The sequence below is a fragment of the Meleagris gallopavo genome, chromosome 6 (genome assembly GCF_000146605.3).
Source record: "Meleagris gallopavo isolate NT-WF06-2002-E0010 breed Aviagen turkey brand Nicholas breeding stock chromosome 6, Turkey_5.1, whole genome shotgun sequence".
Classification (NCBI taxonomy): domain Eukaryota; kingdom Metazoa; phylum Chordata; class Aves; order Galliformes; family Phasianidae; genus Meleagris; species Meleagris gallopavo.
Window position 1 is genome coordinate 15,600,106 of NC_015016.2, and position 17,444 is coordinate 15,617,549.

Here is a 17,444-nt window from a genome sequence, read left to right on the forward strand (position 1 = left end):
TTTTGTTTTGTCTTTTTTCTTAATTTCTAATTCCTTTTTTTTTTTTAATGAAAAAAAGTATTTTCAGAATTGTATGTTTTGGAGAATGATGATCTCTGACAGTCTTTAGTCTCCAACATCATGGGAGGGAAGCACTTTAGTTATGGTTTTCACCTTGTAAAAATCACTGATGACATAGAGGCTGTTAGAAATGGACAGAGAGATAGAAATTTAAGTCACTGCTTATGTTACATACTGCTGTGACTTGCCTCATTTCCAGTAAAAGGTCAAGACTGAGTCCATTTCGCACCAAGAAATGCTTTTCTTCTTCTTTTCCTTAATGTGCTCAGCAAAGCTAATGGTTAAGTATGAAATCGTTTTCAAGTTCTAGTTTACTAATGTCAATCTGTCTACCTAAAATACCTTATGCAGTGTTAATTAGATATATTATTCTCTTACTGCCAAAAACTGCTACATGTTTTTGTTTTGTGTTTTTTGACAATAATTACATTTCAGACCAGTGCTAGTGTTTCAGAATTTGGTAAGCTAGTTTGTCTGCAAAGTACTTGATAACAAAAAGCTTTGTATAAATGCATGCTATTATTCTCAGTTAAAATTACCTGGCACATGTATAGGCACGGCTGAATTATTGGCAGCCTCAAAACATTTTCTTTGCTTTAGTTCTTAGTTTTCTTCTTGTGTCTACAAAAGTAGTTCTAAAAGGCTGCCAAAGTCATTAATTTGCATTATATATACTTCACCTTAAAATGCTTTCACTTAGTTGTGTGGTGTAAAATATTGTTTCTGGGGTAGGATGCTGAGGAATTTGACTCAGACATCCAACCTTTGATTTTTTATTTTTTTAATTTTTTTTTTGTATCACCCTTTTGGATCCACTTAATTGAAAACAGAGCTTGCCTGTAAAACATCATGATTTAAAGTGGATCATATAGACATCCAACCTTCTGTTTTGTGCCTTTGTGAAGAGTACTGTTTGCGCATTCACATTTTCAGGCTATGATGAAGTGTGCACCTTCCCTTAATACATTTCCAGGCATCTGCAAAGCCCATATTTAAATGGGTGGGTAAAAAGACCATAAAACATGTTTTGAAATGTAAAAGTTTCCAATAAAGCGCACTTGCCTGACTTGTGAACTTTGAATTGAAGACTATTTCTGAGTTTATTTTATTTGCTGCTTGCTTTTATTATCCCAGACCAGTAGTGCCTATTGCTTTCCCCTTCATGCTGTTCTTACTTGTTTCTGTCATTCCTCTCAGGGGTATCATGCCCTGGGTAATAATACAAGAAAAGGTTCATTCCTCATGCAGTGTTCCGCACAGTGACTGATTTTTCTAGACTCCAGAGGTGAGAAAGGCAAAACAATGTGAATGATGATAGGTGAAAAGGTCATTGTTTCATTCCTGGATAAAATAATTTTTGGTGCCCATTTCATTTTTCCTCTTTTTTTTTTTTCTCCCTTTCTTGGAGGCTTTTGTTTTAAGTCTCTTTTTAACTCCCTTTAAATGATTTATGATCTGTTTCACACTTTGTTACCTTTCTCTGCATTGTAAATGTCAGCGTGCCACATCTGAGAGATGGGAAGTTAACATGCCGTGGGGTTTTATTGACGAGTCTGTGTCAGTGCAAAAAGAAAATGTTTTTAGATGGTAAAACACTGCATTTATTATCTAAAATTGCCTGACAGTAGTAATGATAACACATGAATGAGATGAAATACTGTCAAGACCTTTTCAGTGTGCTGGAGCAGAGTATGAGTGAGATGGGGAGAAAATTCCAAGATTTCAGTAAATAGTTTCTGTAAGAAAAATCACATATCGCATTCTCAGCATATGTGAGTACACATGTGTGCCTGGCATATATACATACTTACATTTACATATAGTTGAGACAGTAGAAATCAGAAGACAGCACTCTTTTATCCTCCCAAATGAGAGGCAACATCCCCAGATGTCTGCTGAAATCATGCTGGATATCAGAAGACCCGCACTCTGCCTCCTTATCAGCCACTAAACTCCAGCTGACCTTGAACAATTCACTTCAGCTCTCCTTAGAGCAGCCTCTTGATATGTAAAATGAAATTATTGATCCTCCTTTCCTTGGTGAAATGCATTTGAGATGCACTAATAAGCCATGAAATAGGTAGAATAAGCTGTGAAACATCATACACCTGCATTTATAACCCCCAAAGATGCATTATGGAAATGAGAACTGGCAAAATTTTCTTGATCATCTTTCATGGGTACATTCCCTCAGATGGGAAGCTTAATAATTCCATATACTTGAAAATCAATTGACAGGTTTCCCTCGAACTCGTAGAAGGAGACAAATAGAACTATCGTAAAATCTTCATATGATAGTGAAAGAAAAAAAATGTGTATGTTGTGGCTTAACCCAGCAGGTTGCTCAGCACCACACAGCTTATTCACTTCCCTCCTTCTCAGTAGGATGGCGGAGAGAATTGAGGAAAAAAAAAGTAGATCTTGTGGGATGACATAAAACTATTTACCAAGATAAGAAAAAGAATAATAGTTATTACCCTCTGTATATAAATGTGTATAACAAGTGATGCATAAGCAGTCACTCACTACTCCCCATTCAATGCCCCCAAGCAGCTGAAGAGAAATAGATTAACTCCCAACCCTTTCAAAACTCCTCCCACGTGATGTCATATGGTATGGAATATCTCCTAAATCTGTTCCCTCTCAGCTCGTTGGGTCCTTGGCCATTTCATATTTAAATTAGGCATGCAATGATTGTATCCAGAGTCTTAGGATAGAATTAAAATGTAGTCATTTTAGTTGCTCGGTGGCTGCACAGTTAGCAGGGCATGTAGGTATCTTTGTACATACTCTGGAGTTTCTCCAAACATAATGAAATATTACATAGATCTTTTCAGTTTGCATTTTCATACAGTTTAGTTTACCCCACTCCCACTGCTCTGTTCACTGCTGGCTTCAGAAGAATTTAGGTTTCTATTCTTCATAGATGCATATAGTTTCTCTCAAATTCTTTAGAGCAACTTCAGATTAACAAACTCAGATGCAATCCATGAACTTCCATAATAGTGAATATTTTTTTGGAACTCTAAATAGATTAATGTATAAAAACTGTTAGAACAATTTTTCATATTTTACAGTACAAGTTTAATTCCTGAATTTCAGGTCCTGCTCACCACCAACACTTTTGTTCTTTTCTTTAGGGAGAAAGTGACAGAATGGGCTAGTACCAAAATTGCATTCCAAATATTCTGCAATATAAAATTAGGATTTTAGGTGAGCTTTTTAATATAAGTTATATCTTGTTTAGATCCGTACATCTGTGGCATAAGTGCAAAAACTAACTATAAATTGGTCACATCCTACTGTTAGAGTACAGACATGTTGAAACTCACCCTAGATTTAAACATACAAAAAAAAAACAACAAAATTATGTCCAAGACAATTTTAATAATTGGCAGGTGTATTACTTATTGGATAAATAATTGACTGAATGATTGCACTCAAAGAGTTGTGGTAATTGACTCGATGTCCAGGTGAAGACCAGTGATGAGTGGCTTTCCTTCAGGGTTGGTATTGAAACTGGTGCTAATAAGCATGGTTTTTTTTGTAAGCCCTAAAGTTTTGATCTAATTTTAGCATCTACCTACTACACCGTAAATAAGCCACCAACACTCATTATACTCCCTCTGGCTTTTTTACAACCAGATTTAGGAGAATCAAGGCTAAGTGCTAAATAAAGTCTTGACACTGAAGCAGCATTAGAGATCCTGTTTCCTAACTGTGAACCATGAGTTTGCTCTCATCTTGGCTTTCATATATATTGGACATAGTGCCTCTCTGGAGTTCAACAGAAATACTGGGTAAGTCAAAAAAAGCATCATGAACAGGTCTTATTTCAGATATGTTCAGATTCCAGACTTATCATCCTATCTCAGGTACTGTAGCAGTTTTGAAATACAACCCAGGAACAATTGGTTGACTTTATGTATGTATTTTAGAGTACGGAGTCACTGGATAAGAAGGGAAGCAAGAAAAGCAGAGATGACTGGTTAATCATACATTTTCAGAGTAAAACACTAAGGAAATAGGATCTCAGGGCTGTAACACATGATCAGAGAAATAACTTTAATTAATTTGTGAAAAAAAATATTAAAATGAACAATTGCTAGCAAAGATATAGAACGTCTGAAGCAAAATTAAGAGAGACAAAATAATATTTTGAAGAGCATAAAACAGGCATAGTATCCTTTGGTATATTAGAGGAGATGGAAAGCCCCTCAGGATAACCAATGGAAAATCTGAACCAGAATTCCTGAAAGAAGTCAGGATTCTAAGAGAAAAATACATAGAGTAGGCAAGATGTTGACGATAGCAAGATGTTCAGGGTGACTGTAGTGTTATGTCATAAAATACATTCATTTTTCTGCTAGAATAAATCAGAGTTATAGCTCTGACACATAAAATGGAAATCATGCTAATACAGGGAAGTAGTGAAGTGGTAACTATAGATTTATAGATGGTATTGAATTCAAAATCCTAAGGAGGATGATCTGTTGAGATTCATTTACTATGTAGACTGAGAAAGCAGAAAATGTGAAATGAGGATTATCTGGAAAAAAAAAAAAAGGAAGAAAAAAAAAAGAACAAGAAGATTAAAACAAAAACAGCTGGACGGTAAGAAGAAAAACATGTATAGATATCAAAAGTAAGAGACCGAGATCCGTAGGAAAAAAAATAATAAAAGAACATTTAATAATGAATTGATGTAAAAAGGAAAGTAGTTGTTGCCAAATTTGTTAAAATTTGTAAAATCTGATAGAAAAAGAATTCAAAAAGTGAAAATAAGTAAACAAAAGACATAACTGTATCATATACAGATACTGTTTTACAGGTTGACATCTTGGAGTATAAGACAACAAACTATTCCCTGAGGGGAATAACATAAAATGTAATAGTGTTGTGGCAATGAAATCATTAGAACAAGAAATAGTAGCATTACAGATTATCTAAGACAGTTAACTGTGACTGCACAGTTTTATGATAATTGTACTCCGCTAATAAATGCAGGACTTAACAAGAACTTGTTCAAACACTGAAACACATTGTATGTATGAGAAAGAGAAATTATTAATTGCAAAATATAAAAGAGTTTTTAATTGATTGGTAAGGGATGGGAGAAAAGGCCTATTAAAAATATTTATTTGAAAAAGATCAATTATACACATATAAAACACATGCACTCTGATAACATGGCAGCAAATTTGTGGAAAACATCATTCTGGTGCCACATCTGAACAAAAGAAAACAAAACAAAATATTCATTTCTGTTGTTTATCTTCTTAATACAAAGACTTAAAAACCCTCTTCAGTAGAAGTTTGCTGTCACTCTGGATAATTTTCAACTTGGTCAGTTGACTATATTAACAGAAAAGTGTTTGAAACTGTGTAAAACTCCATAGAAACATTGAATTGACATCTTCCACAATATGGAAAAGCAATGCAGCAACATCTCTAGTGAGTAAGCAGGCACTGTTTGCTGAAGAAAGCACTACACCCTGTTTGCTATACAGCTGTGCCTATAAACAGGAAAGAGACAGAATTTGCTCCCAGCAGTCTCCCACTCTGTCTACCAAGTTTGTTACGTGGACCAAGTAGCTGGAACCCTGACTGAAATGCCTACTGTTTATTTTCTCTACAGGAAGCATAAACACCCTTCTTTACCGCACCCGGGAGATCAGGTGTCCAAAACAGTCACTTTATAAGTCAGCTTTTCAGTATCTGATCATTGACGCTCCTACAGTGAGAATGACTATAAACAAGAATGGAATTCCATTCTCTTCTAGCTTTAATTGGTGTCTTGCTGTGAGCCCTGCAGCCTGTGGAGATCCATGTGACACATGGGTCTAGAGGGCTATTGGGATGGTTGAACATTAAGTGCCAGCTTTTCAGTTAAGTGAAAGAGTCTCAAAAGTTTCTATTGATTGCATTGATTAGATGTCGGCACTAAACTTTCAGTTTTCATTTAGGAGCTAGTGTCTGAATTTACAGAGCTAAGCATCACTTCAAATATCAGGGCAGTTACAATTTTTTTTTTTTGTAATTAGGTACCCAATTCAGTACCTAATTACATCTAAGATATCCACTTGGGATGGTACTTAGAATTTAGGGGAGATCTGTGCCTTCTGTAATAGCTTTAGATGCTATACAAAAGTATATCAAATGTCACTAACCACCAGCAGATGGGCAAATGAAGCAAACCTAGGTATATTACATTTATCATATGCAGTATAAATGGATAGCAGACTGGAGTGGTTTGAGCTTAAGTAATATTTCAGCAGATTTGAAGAAGGAAAGAATAGGACTTTCTGAATAACTTAACAGTTGAAATCATTTTACTAAGTATTTTCTATCACATTCTCTATAAAGTATTATTTTCTTTCCAAAATGTTTTTACTCTACAAGTTTGCGGTATAAAAAAAATTATATGTTCTTTCTTTTATTATTACAAAAAAAAAAAGGTCCTTCATAGAACATGTGCCCTTAAGTTGACTGTTTCTTACACTTTAGCAAAAACATGATGCTATCTGACATTTGTAGAAATAACAATTACCCTTGGTCAACACAAGAAATTGAACAAATAGAAAGCCATGAAATATTTTAAACATGTTCAACAGTGTGGTCAAAATTGCTTCAGTAAATACAGTTAGTGAAATGAATATCTGTTAAAGAAATAGACCTAGTCAAAATATTTGTCACCTGTGAATTGAACCAAAACTTAAGCCCTGTGCTAGACTCATGCTGAACAAATACAGCAGCCATTAGCTCCTATTTACTGGCATCAGCTTCACTTGTCTTTCAACACAGTTTCCTGATTTATGCCTATGGAAATTGAAGGCAAACATTATAGGAAACAAACTATAAACTTCAGTTATTAAGAAAATGCTTCCCATACAGATGCATTATTGGTTATTGTCTGAAATAAAAGACTCTGTTTAAATTGGTATATTTTTTTTCCTGGAATTCTTAACAGAAAGGTGTTGGTTTCTGTGCATACGTGTTTTGTGTATGTTTATTGTTTTTTTTTCAAAGGGATGTAAATTGATGGTGATAAATCCTAAACCTAGGATTGCCTTAGCAATAACTCAATGAAATACTAAGAAGATAGAATTTTAAACAGGAAAATATGCTTAAAGCTCACTGAAACCCTGCATAATATTTAATTGTGAGAAGCAAACATGGTTATACAGCATTTATAAATTCATTAATAGTCTTAAACTGTTTCTTTGTATCTGACTAATCATAGTAGATGTTAAACAATTTTCCAATCAGTGATATTAGAATAAGCTCTGAAATTGTTACAAACAGAAACACGTGGAAGGGTGAAGTAACTTCAGACGAAGACACAGCCAAACATTCATTGTACTCCTTCCAACAAGTTCAGAATATTAGCTGGTTCCAAAAGCAACGAAGATGAAAATCACATCAAAAAGTTCAACACCTTGAGAAATATTTATCTGCATATTGACATTTCCAGATCATTTTTATGTCCATGCCTTTGCAGAGCAGAGGCACTGTAATAGTTTTGGGAATAACCCAAAAATCTGTTCCTATTTATGAATTCCCTTGTAATTGTCTTATAAAATAAAAATAGTAAATAAAATGTCACAATCCACTGCCTCATAATTTTTCATTCTCACTTTTGTAGTTTCTGAGGTTAACAAGTGTTTGTTATGAATGTTGTGTGCCTGGAACACAGTCAGCTACAGTGATCTCAGCATAACTTTGATTTATGAATCAGCACAGTTTTCATGAAACTGCTTCATCAGCTCAAAAATGCTGAAGAGTCAGACTTCAGGTGAATAGTGAAAAAATCTTGTTTTCCATACAGAAAGAAAATTACAAAATCTTCTCCAAAAGTAATGCCTCCTATTTTATTATGTTAGCCTGCAACATCAAAGGCAGATGTTGTTGGTATGGCAGTAGAAGCTGAACCTTTCCATCAGTATTTCATTGCCATGTGACATATGGCAGCAAATGGGCAGTCTGACAAACTGATGTCTGACATGGGGGTGCTAATGAAGCAAAGGTGTGGAACTGAATTCCTCCACACAGAAAAAATGTCACCCACTGACATTCATAAATTCTTACTGAATGTTTATGGAGTCCAAACAGTGAATGTGAGTACAGTGAGACAGTTGGTGGTGTATTTCAGCAGTGATGACATCAATGTGAAATACAAGTCATTTTTACAAGTGTGGCATCAGGCTCTTGCTCATCGCTGGCAAAAATGTGTAGTATAGCTAATGATGGTGCCTGTTGAAAAATAGTGTTCTGTGCTAAGAATTTGCTCTACCAAATACCGTTGTGTTCTTTGTAGCTGTTGTAGTTTTCATGGAAATAAATTATAAGCATTACTTTCAGAGCAACATATATAACTAAAATTTGGCTAAATGGAACTTATGCAAAAAAACAACAACAACAACAGCAACAACAAACAAAAACAAGCAAAAAAAACACCAAAAACCACCAACAATAAAAGTACATATCCTAAAAAAATTTCCCCTTACATCACTTCATATGAGATCACAGACAGGTAAAGATAATTTTTTTATACGAAGCTGCAAGTTTTGATGACTAGCAGTATAGCATTTTGTTTACAGAGCTCTCTTTTTTCTGTGCCATACAGTGCTTCCTAACACTTGTCAATGAAAGTAGTATCCACTCTCAAAGAGGAATACAAGTGGTTTTATTTATCAGCAGTGTGGTCTCAGACAAAGTGATTACATTACCAAAGCGTGTACATCATTAAAAACAGTAGCATTTACGCATGACAACAACTCTACATTATTTCAGTTGATATCAGTCTCATCAAAAGATTTTGATTTTTTTAAAGTTTATTTGTTTTGCTTGGGAGGCTTTGATAGGTTTTTATATTATGTGCTCCCAGATTTTTAGTTTCACACTGAGAGCTGAGCAAAACACGCTTGTGCTACCAAAGAATCAGAGTACATGGGGGCTGGAAGGAACCTCTGGAGTTAATCTAGTCCAAACTTGCTGCTAATGCAGGTTCCCTACACAGAAAAGTGTGCAGGTGTGTTTTGAATATCTCCAGAGAAGGAGACTCCACACCCTTTCTGTGCATCTTTTTCCAGTGCTCTGTCACCCTCAAAGTAAAGAAGTTCTTTCTCATGTTTGTACGGAACCTTCTGTTTTCCACTTTGTGCCAATTCCCTTGTTCTGTTGCTGCATGATACCAAAGAGTCCACTCCCATCAATTTGACTACCGCACTTTAGATATTTATAAGCTTTGATAATATTTCCCCCTCAGTGTTCTTTTCCTCAGGCTGAACATACTCAGGTTACGTAGCCTTTCCTCATATGGGCAATGCTCTGGGCTTTTATCTTTGTGGGCCTCTGATGGACTCCTTCTAGGAGATCCCAGTCTTTTTGGAATTGAGGATCCCAGAACTGGACACAGTATTCTGCATGTGGCCACACCAGGACAGAGTAGATAGGGAGATTTACCTTCCTCGACCTGCTGGCTACACTCTTTGTAATACATTCCAGGATAACATTGGTCTTCTTGGGCACAGGGGCACGCAGACAGCTCATGGCCAGCCTAGTGGCCACCAGGGCACCCAGGTTCTTCACTGCAGAGCTCTTTTCAAGCATGTCAGCCCCTAAGGCATACTGACGCATATAGTTATTCTTGTACAGGTGTTAAACAGGTGTTCCCTTTCCTAACTCTCCATCTCATCTCTGACTTTCTTGTGGTTAATGATTTCCCTCAGATCAGTGTGAACTTTTGTTGTTGTTGTTGTTTCTGTTTTTTAAAACCAGGAGCTTCAGAAGATTTGTACATTTATTCAGGATATTCTTTAGTGAATGGTTTCTATCTCGTCTCTTTCAGATCATTCATGCCAATATGGCCCACCTAATACAGCATTCAAGTGATTTACAGTTATGAATACAATCTATCCTCACTTTGCCGATGCGATGAGAGGAGGGAAGCACCAGCAGCTAGCTCAGCCCTGGCATGTCCAGAGCACTTGAAAACACAATTAAATTGAAAGCACAGCACAGCTGGATGAGAACCACAAAATGTCTGTATTTAATCCCATTTGCATCACAGTAAAATACAGTAAATGTCTGAACAGTGAATTGATTTCTTGTACTTTTCATTACTGTCTTGAAAACTGTCTCCAACGGAAAAAGAGTCCCTTTCCATTAATAAATGAATCCTGAGAGTCCATTTTAATTGCTAGCTTCTGTTTTTGTTTGTTTGTTTGTTTTCTTTTTCTACCATGGATTTTTGGAAGTGATCTTACATGATTTTGGTGAGCATGAGGAGGAAATGAAAAAGATATTTAGTATGTAAACACAGAGAGATCAAGGTGTTGAATTCTGATCTACTCATACAGAGAGCTGTAATGAGGAATTGTGGTACTTCCCAGTTTACTTACAACCATTTATGTTTATCTAATGTTTTATATGGGAATGTAAGAAAAAACTGTTCAGAGCAGCAGCTCCCCCTGCTCCACAGCTGCTGCCCTGAACAGTTTTTTCTTAAATTCCCACAGTTTTATGTCTAGGGTCCAGTTCTGTTTCCAAATAAACCCTGAAAACATTAATCTCTTTTCTATATAAGTTACTGACAGCGTGTTTGCTGTGTGAATTTCCTAGGAAGTAATGATAGCAAACATGACAGGAAATTCAATTCAATACAGGCAGTCTGATATAATATGGAGACTTTCATTATATAATATGCATAGAAGAGAGTATTTTCACATATATATACAGAAATGGTTATTATTACATCTGCAACATGTATGTATCCATAGAAATACGCACATGTACACATGCACAGTTTTTCTAGTAGTAGCATAAACATGAGTTACAATGCTGCTTCATTTTTCTATAGAGTGATGTGCCAGAATGTAAGCAAATACAGTGCAGATAAAGATATCACATACATTTGCAGCAGATTATGTCATTTTTGAAGATATTTCATTATGAAATTTGCTCACCATACAGATATTCACTTTCATATGCGTACAGTACATTTGTACATAGATACATGCATGTATTCAAAAAATATATATCCTCTTATTTGATGTTCTATATAAACCAAATGAATTACACGATATTAACTAATCTTCATAAAACCAGATTCCTTTGTTTGCTTGGTTGTGAGTTTAACATTCTACTCACCCATTCAGACAGAAGACAACAGAAAATCTGTGTGGCTCTTCTGCTCACAAAAACTCTTTGTAGAGGTAAATGCTACTACTTGCTGATGGCAGTGTGGTCTGGAGGAATCAGACCCTTTCCTGCTCCTATTTTTCTATGTTTTTTTCATATCACGGTCATGTGTAGTATATGTTTTTTGTAAGAAAGTGAAATAATTCCAAGGAGTTATTCCCAACCATACTATGAAGAAGATAAAAATATTTCTCTATGAAGAATAATGAAATGGTTCAATTTTTAAACATGAGCATGATAGATGAAACCAGCTCATAGCTAGTATTTCTCTAGTCTAGGTTTACGACAAAAGCAGAGGATGACCTTAACCTGGCCTGATTTACAACTTCAGCAATTCATTTATTTATTTATTTTTCCATATTACGAGTTTCTCAAATGGTTTCTCAGTGACTAAGATCGAAGATAACTGCAAATGTTTTCAAGTAAATTATACTTCTTGAACTGCAGTACGAGGTTTTCCTAAAGTTACGCTAGAAATGAGAACCTTGAAATCATTCATTTGAATTATCTTTTCACTGGATATTGAAATCCAATCTAGTCCCACAAAAATAAGATCATTTGTGATCCATGGTTATTTAAAAGACATTTTTCCTGTCTCAACTGAATGAGCAGCAACAGTTTGTGCTTGAGCAAAATGACACACCAATTGCACATTAAACCAAAATTCTGAAAGCGTTAGTTCTTTTCTTTTATTAAATGCCAGTTAAATTGAAGCATTTGATGCACTGTTGCTGAAAAGGAGCTGTGGCTTAGACTTGTTATAGGTAGGTAAGTCTTTTTTTGTGTAGACTGTTAAATCAAAAATAAAGAAAACAAAACAAAAATGTAGAGCTCTGTAAAACTCTAAAATCCAAGCAGATTCTGAATAGTTGCACTGATTTTTTTTATTATTTCGCACAAACGTAAATACACAAGAACAGATGTTTTCATGATAATTTACTATTTTTTTGTGGTTCCTGTGAAATGACTTCAAACAAACTACAGTAGTTGTCCTCTGTGAGTCAGGAGGATTCTCGGAGGCATGCGTATCATTCTTTTATTTCATAACAAAGGCAAGCTGCTGCTGAAAAAGGTTCATTTTCTTATTTCGGAAGGTCTAATGCTCTAACTCCTTAATTGTTGTGATCTGAAATGTATTATGAAATGTACAAAAGATATTTTTTTAATTATTGCTCTCACAGAAATGAGAAAGGTTACTGGTCTGATCATTGAGACAAATTTGTCACTCCTAGCGTTTTTCATAATGAAGTGACATTAGATTAACGTTCACTTAAGTAGCATGATTAATGGCATGATGAGAAAGTAGCACACACTGGAATAGAATGAGTGTGAAATATCTAATCAAACAAAATGATTGTGTTTTTTAAATTGTTTATAGCTGTGTAAGGTCATATGAAGTCCATTTTCCTGAGCCGTATTTCTTCTCCCGTAGCTTAGTTTTCCCTGTCTGGCTCTAGAATGATCATTAGTTATAATTAAAGGAAAGCAAAGCAGTTAGCTTGACAAGCTCAGGATCTGGGAATTATTATAGTCATTAAAGTACTTTCTGATAACCATATTAAACTTCATCATCCACATATCATCAGGCTTCTCTCTGTCATACACAAAGCAAAGTACATCAAGCACAGCCGTGTCTCAAGAAAGCAGAGCAAATGTATCACCTGACTTCACTGAACTGAACTGAATGAAGCTAAACTGCAGATTTATTTTTCATCCAGTGACATCCAACATTAAGAATGTTAAGAATTAAACCAAAATGTCTCACTTAGAAGAGTTCTTGTAGTCCTTGTCATTATCAGCATGTGGCAGCAACATGTGAAATTTTCAAACGTATCCTTAGAGTTGATTTATTGTTTAGCTTCATGTTCTTCTTGGATTTCTGAGGAAAAAAAAGTGAACAGAAACCTAACTACAAGAGCCTGTTGCCATTTTTAATGCCACTGAAGTCCTTGAGCTTAACTGATTATTTCTCATACTATTTGAAAGTATAACACCTTAACGTGAATGAAACATACATACATAAGTAACCTACTGGAAATTAAATAAACATGGACAACCTGAGCTAGAAGGTGCTGCTTAAGCAGAGAAGTTGGATCAGTTGGCCTCCAAACACCCCTTCCAAATTCAGCCATTTTGTGATAATATGGTATTCATAAATCCATAATTGCATGTGAATGACTGGATGACTGTTTATGACATTTCATAATTTTTCTCTTAAGATTTATATAATGAAAAGGAACTATACTGAGGCACAAAGAGTAACTGAACTGTGCAAGAAGAGCATCTTACCCTTAGAAACATGGGGAAAGGAAAAAAATTGCCCTTCCTTACACAGCTCTGAACCCCTGACACAGAACATCATAATGCACTATATCAACCGATCAGTTAGTTACAGAGTGCAGTGTAGCTTCATGCTGAGCACGAATGTGGGTTTTGGAATTTTCTTACCTGCAGGCCACTTATGGCAGTGGTCAGAGGTTACCAACAAGCTGATTAAAAATGTGCCTGCTAGACATCTTTCAATATGTCACAACATGTCACTTTGTGCTATGCATTTCACAATGAAGTAGCATTCTCCTTTTAAAACATTGTCATTTGCTCTGTCAGTTTGCTTTAGACTGGAAAAGTACTGGGCTCCTTTTAAAAGTGACTACCTAAAGTATAGCAATTTTGGAAGCACAGAAAAAAATCTCTATTGTTTGTTTAAATCTAAAGGATGAAGAGTAGATATTTTGAGAGTACAGAGTCTTTCAATCCTTTCAAAATATTGTTTTAATCAAATATCAGTAAAAGTGAAGAGCAAAAATAAATAATACAACATTCTTTCTCCTACCGAATTATAGCAAACTGCACACTTTCTAAGTACATTATTATGTATTATGAGGGAAAATAAGACAAAGTGATTCTGGCCATTCAGAATCTGTTGGGGGAGTCAGGCTAGATTTTGCAACACTTGCTTAATTGGTACGAATCCCTTTTAGACCTAGTTTATAAGAGTGAATTTTTGCAGTATTATGGATTAAATTCTGATTTTCTTGGAATTGAAATTCTTTCTCATCACTTTTAGGCTAAAAATGTTTTTCTTGCAATATGGAGTATTATTTTTCCCATTCTTGTTTTTTTTTTTTTTCTTCAAATATGGAATATTATTTTTGTTATTCCTTTATCACATTTTTTCAAAGACCTGGTGTTAAGAAAGCATTTTAAATAGCATTAAGGATCAGGGACTCCTTCTGTAAGAAGTTACATCATACTGTGTAATTGTCATGTCCTCTTACGGTAAAACAATTCACATCAAATTCAGGGGGATCAGAATTCCTCTAAAATTAAATTAAACTGCAGTAGGCTGCAGAAGAGAATTTAATCAAAATGAATGCTTTTCCTTCATAGAGGAGTAGGAGGCAAACAACCATACACTCATTAACATAGTATTAGCTTAGTAGCTGAGTTTTCACATGAAGATTTACAGGAGAATGTATTCACTGTAAACAGAAGATTCCAGGGTTGTCTTTTTCTTTTCTTTTTCTTTTTCTTTTCTTTTTTTTTTTTTTTTTGTTGTTGTTGGTTTTTGTTTGTTGTTTGTTTCTTGTTTGCTTGTTTGCTTTAATGACAAAAGAGCTTGAGTATCTATTCTTAGATTTGCAAAATCCAAATCAGATATCATCTAATTCTCATACTGTAAATTTCCTTTCTCACACAGGCAGTGTGAGATGAAGTGGTTAGATCCAATAGCTTTGATGTAACCATTCATTCTAAATACAAATGAGCACAATAGAATTATTCCTATAATGGGGTAGAAATTCACAAGTACAATTTAGCCAGAAATTAGTTTTGTGTCATTGACACTGGTGTGAAACAGCAGATAACTAATGAAACAAATGACACAAAACTAATGAAAGGACATGGTTAATTAATATGCAGCCCTTTCATTTTCTTTAAGCAGTTAAAAGCTAACTCTAAGACTTCCATTTGTGATTATCTCTGGTCAGTATTGTTGAAAGAGTCACTGATCACATACAGGGAACTAAGACTTGAACCATATTCCTGCCTATAAAAGTCTCTCATGCCAACTACAACTTTGACAGATTGAACATACTGGCTACCAATTTCACTAATTTAACTGGAGATCTACTGTGCTGTTTGTTACCAAATGGTTTCTTTTTATTAATATTTTCACTTTTAGAATGGCAATATTTTCATGTTCCATATCTTTTTACCTTTATCTATTCCACAGAAAACTTTAAAATTAATCTCTCTGCTTCTCCTTTTTTTTTTCTTTTTTCCCCCATGACACATTATTTCAGATATCATTCAATGAATCACCAACAAGCTCTTTCTTTTCCTGTGTTACTTTTGCATTCAGAAGGGTTGGAGGGATAAGATGAACTACACAGCAAATTTTGTTGCACTCAACATGATAGCAAATTAGTAATCTCACATGGTAATATCAGTAATACAAAACATGACAGTAAAAGTCTTCATAACATATGCATGATTTTTACCATTTGGACAAGAGAAAAATCTGATAAAGTAGTGTCATTTTGAAAAATTATAATTTGTAATACAGCTTTTCTACACTTCCTTGAAAACCTTAGTAGTTGTCCTTGTAATCCTAGAAATTAAAGTGCATTAAACTGTCTGACTAGTCCTGAATAAATTTCATGAAAACATTTGTGACCTCAAAATGATGAGCCTTGTCAAAGCTTTCTTATGCTGAATTTATACCAGAAATCTTAATGGGAAATAGAGAAACAAAGAGAAATTAATCATGAAGAAAACCTTTTCTTTTCAAAGGTCTGCAACATGTATTTTTACATGGATCTCATTCTTAGATAAAAGAATAATTTCTCCTAGAAAGCCCTGGTCTTTTTTTTTTTCCCCTTTGAATGTTACATGGATTATTGCCTTTTTTTTGTGGTATTTCAGTATTGCCAAATCCAGCCAGTGCAAAAAGAAATAATTTTGGATTTGCAAAACTAAAAACAGGTCTTTTCTTTTTGACACTAAAATAATATGGTGTTGATCAAAAGTTTTCATGGAAGAATTTAAGTGTTTCTTCTTTTTGTTAACATGGATCAAATTTCCTAAGACACTGTCCTGACATAAATCTGAAAATACTAATCATTATTTTAGTGTTCTCTTTCCTCCATGTGCATTAGTACAAGATCTACCAAATGTTCTATTATCATCTTATTGGTCTTTTTTTCATATATCCTTCTGTTACTGCTGCTAATCCAGACACTTACTAATTTGTTTCTTGAAATATCTTTAGCAAGATTAGCAACATTTAATACTTAGAGGAATGACTTCACTGTGAAATGCTGACATCTGTCAACATTATCCTGATAATGATGCATAGTGTAGTGAATAGTCAAATGCTGTAAACAAAAATTAGAAGGTATTATATAGTAGTTTCCAAATGACACATCTCTAATATCCTCAAAATTAGTCTAAATCTGGGTTGAATCATATTTTATGCAAATATTTAGGTGAAAGTTTCCATGGCTTTCGGAAAATATTATTTTATATTCTAATAGCATAAATATTATTAAAATGATTTGGACCAGAAGTATTTACATGGTTTAAATATAGAACAGTAACATCATACCAATTATTGATGCAGGAATCACAAAAGAAAACAATTACGTGAGTGACAGCAGTGAATTTCTGATATTTTTTCCACTTTTCTGGAAAGCTTTCTGTGTATTCCTTCTTGTGATGAAGAATAGCACCCAGAAAGCAAGTACTGATTCTACCCAGTTTTCTTCTATGTAACCCAACTTGTGCAAACAATTTCATTTATTTCAGGTTTTTTTTTCAGTTGAAGATCTGATCTTCTATGCAGTTCTGATAGACAAGGGAGAAAGATCTGAATACGACAAGACCTGTTTGTGAAGCCCATTATTGAGAAAATAAAATTTCATGGAGAGGGATCACAGAATGAGCCAAAAAGCACAACTAGATGTAATAGATATTGAACTGGTATCAAATGTAAACACTCAGCTTCCTCTAGCTGATCATGAGCAGATAAGAGCAATGAACAGATTCACTATCCTGAGAATAAAGAGAAAACATAACATCAACCAACATGAACTCTGCAATACTAAGGAATAATGATGCAACCTCATGACCTCTTATTTTGCATTTTTATTGGTAACAAATAAAACAATGTTGAAAAAAAA